This window comes from Crocodylus porosus, unplaced genomic scaffold (assembly GCF_001723895.1).
Source record: "Crocodylus porosus isolate Cpor-Errol unplaced genomic scaffold, CroPor_comp1, whole genome shotgun sequence".
Lineage (NCBI taxonomy): Eukaryota > Metazoa > Chordata > Crocodylia > Crocodylidae > Crocodylus > Crocodylus porosus.
The window spans coordinates 2,550,769-2,554,274 of NW_017728937.1; the positions used below are offsets into that span (position 1 = coordinate 2,550,769).

At 42.3% G+C, this 3,506-nt stretch overlaps 1 protein-coding gene across 2 annotated transcripts in view; it reads left to right on the plus strand.

The window, feature by feature from the left end:
- CPT1A (carnitine palmitoyltransferase 1A) overlaps positions 1-3,506 on the plus strand; it is a 66,855-nt gene that overhangs the window by 30,958 nt on the left and 32,391 nt on the right. The window lies entirely within an intron of this gene.

The window sequence follows — 3,506 nt, forward strand, 5'->3', positions numbered from 1 at the left end:
GTACCCCAGGTGCCCCCCCCCAGACCCAGGAGGCATCAGTTGCTGAGCAGGATGGGGGCATGAGGGGGCCCCTCCAACGTGCTCCCCAGCAAACCCAGAAGTGAACCAGAAGTGCTTCTGGTCCAATTCTGGGTCTCCTGTCGAATGCGCTGAGGACCACCCCCCTCCCCCCCACGTATTCCTGTAGGATGCTCCATCCACCTCACCATCTCAGCATTCATTAGCTGCCCGGTACCTTGAGATATCTAGAAAAAACATTTAAAGCTGTGTCTGTGTCTGAATTATTGAATCATTCCGAATATCTCTAAATCGATTCAGAGGGTTCTGATTCAATTCGGAGAGATTTAAAGGGTCTTTGGATTAAGAGATTCGGCCACTGAATTGGGACGAATCTCCGCCAAATCAAATCAGCAACTGAAGCTTCACACTGCCCTACTTATTTGGCAGGAGAGGGACATGTGACAAGGGGAGCATGAGGGAGACTGAGGGGAGGATGGGACCTGTAGCCTGTCCCATGCCCCCATCCCATTCCCCGGTACTTCTTGACTGCCTGTCCCCTGCTCCCATCCTCCCAGCTGCCCCCACCACCCTTACCTTCTGCTCCAGCTCTGGTCCCTCAAACCCCAGCCCTGCCTGGCCAGGAGCTGCTGCTTCTCCCTGGCTGGCCTGGACTGGGGCCACGCTGGGGCTGTGATGTTTCTGTGTGCTCTGGAGCTGGGGCAAAGCAGCAGAAGGTAAAAGGGTGGGGGTCAAGTTGTGGGGAGGGAGGCTGAAGGAGGAAACAAGAAGTGGAGAGGCAGGGGCCAGATCTGGCTGAAGCCACAGTGCTGCTTACTGCCCCAAAAGAGCAACAGAGCAACAGCAGAAGGGAGGGGGCAGGCACAAAGACAAGATGTAACAGTGTGGGGCAGGCTGCAGGGGATGGAGGAAGCAAGGAGTTGGGAGGGGAGCAAGAGGCAGGCACAGGCAGGGGGAGGGGCATGGTAGACGGCAAGGGAGTAAGGTGTTGGGGTCTGGCTCCTCACCTCCAGTAGTGCTTTCCCCACCAAAGCAGTAGGAGGGTGGGGGACAGGTATAAGACTGCTTTTTGCTAATTGGATTCTATACATGGAAAATTATAACAATTTTTTATTTTTCCATGTACAGAACTTAATTGGGGGGAGTCATCTAAAATTTGAAGTTATCTTGCATTTGAGTAAATGTGGTACTGCAGTCTGCTCTGTTTTAGTAAAATATGTTTTTTTTCGTATACACATTGGTGAATGTCTTTGGAGAACTTTTTGTTAATCAGACCAATTTAATCTCAACAGAAATATTCTTCCTTTGGCTTGGATTGTATTAGAAATGGCGTAAGAGCCATAATAAAATAAAAGCTAACCCTTAAATTCAGCATTCTCAACATTTACTACAAATTGCTCATAATGTCTAGTGACCTTATGGAAGGTATTTGGGAGAGGTTTGTGGAAAGGTACATTAAAATACAGCTGTGGTGTGCCTATGTATGTTATGTTACAAATGAAATTTTTGATAGTTTCTCTCAGATATGGTACCAAGAGCCTCCTGATTTGAATTTGTACAGTAAAGGCTCTGACTGGTAAGGCATTCTGTCAGTTGTTTGAAGTTCTCGCTGACTGAGTTTTCAGCATGTCCTACCAAATGGATATTTTTAAGCTGTTAATCTTCCCTTAACACTAAGCTTACGCAGTGTGAATTGTAATGCTAATTACTATGCTAGCCGATTTTATTATATTTCTGGGTATGGTTAGGAAGCTGTTCTGATCATGGTTTTAAAAATGTTTATCATTGTAAAAGTCTGTACCTATCATTCACTCTCATTTCTAAGTTAAGTCAGATTTTCTTTTAGTTCCTCAAGTTTTTTGAGCTCTGTCATGATGAGTTTACTAATTCCCAGTGGTGTCAATAGTGTCATTTCCTTTGTTAAACAGTGCTCATCTTCAGAACTGTCTAAATGTTTACTATTCCTTTGTATCTCGTGGCACTTTTTGGAGCTGTATTTCCTGTTTTATTTTTCAGCTGTTCCTTTTGAGTAAAAGCATTTCAGGCCTGGTTGTTATGAATTTTCTGGCCTCTGCTCAAAAATAAACCATAGTAGGACAGCTGGATTTGATGTGGACAGTGTCCAAAGTTGTTTGCAAATTACTGAAAATTTAGTAACACTTTTGCCGTATGGTTAATTATTTTTAAGAAAACATTAAATCCTAGGGGTACAAAGCAAAAATTCTGTAATGTAATTTAAGATTTGTTCCAGAGACAGTGAAGAGAAATTTTCTTTCCTGTAAAGGCAACGCCCGTTAAAGTGAGATCATTTCTGTATCTGGATATGAAATTGGAAATATTAACTGTGCATGGAATAAATATCTTATTTTTGACACGCTATTTAAATAGTATACAAATCATACTAAATATCTTAACAAGGTTACTGTAAAGAAATAGGTATATAGAAATAAATGTTGCTATTAAATGTGAATCTGTGGCTTAAGTGTTCTGGAGTTAAATAGTTCCCTTTTCCCATGAAAAAGTCCAGAAGACAGCCTCCCTATTTTAAAAAAAAAAGTTCTGTCAACAAGCATAAGTAATGACCAACTCACTGAGAACAGTAGGGCGTATCCCAAAATTTTTAGAGCTTTCTGTCTCTTGTAGTTCCTTAGCATTCATGTAAGGAACAACTCTCTGTTGCTGTGGTGGCCCTCAAAGGTGACAAAGGAAGGAAGCTCACTATAAAGCTTATATTGTGCATCACAGAATAAACCAACTTTCTGGTTTAATTCTGCATGGTTAAAGACGGAAAGAATTGTATTTCCCCCCCCCCCCACACACACACACACTGCCTCTCCCTTCAGCACAAATGCAGGATCACACAGTAGAGACAGCTGATACATATTTTTTAAATAAATGAAAACTCTTTTTTTCTTTCTATGCTGATGTGACAGTTACATGATGGTGTCCTATTCTTTATAGTAGTATAAGTCTAATACACTACTGTGTATGCAAACTGTCAGGGTTTGGAACTGGTCAGAGGTGGAAGTGCTGTTTCCCTTCAAGCCCCTGAACAGAAAGGGATGAAAGATTGCTCAGATGCATGTATTTGGAAACATTTTCCAAAAATTGAAACTCTTCACATTATACACATTCTTTCTGACAAGGTCCTTTTGGTTGAAAATAGAAGCAGTTGTGTGCCCAGTACCATGTAGCAGGCAGTTTTTCCATGCTACACCCGACTGAGAAAACTGTGTCTAGTCACTTCACCTGCATGCCTGTTTTTCTACCTCTAAACCAGGGGTAATGATACTTATGTCTTTCTAGCAAGGTGCTGTTGAATTAAAAAAAGATCGTGGTTCGTTTCTCGGGAGGTGGAAAAAAACTTTCAGCTTCAGACACACTTTATTAGTAATACAAAAGGTATATATTTGCAAATAGGGTCAGAGGGAGAAGACAAAAGATCAAGTCCCTCTGCCCCCGAGCATAATCATTAGCAGGCTTTTATC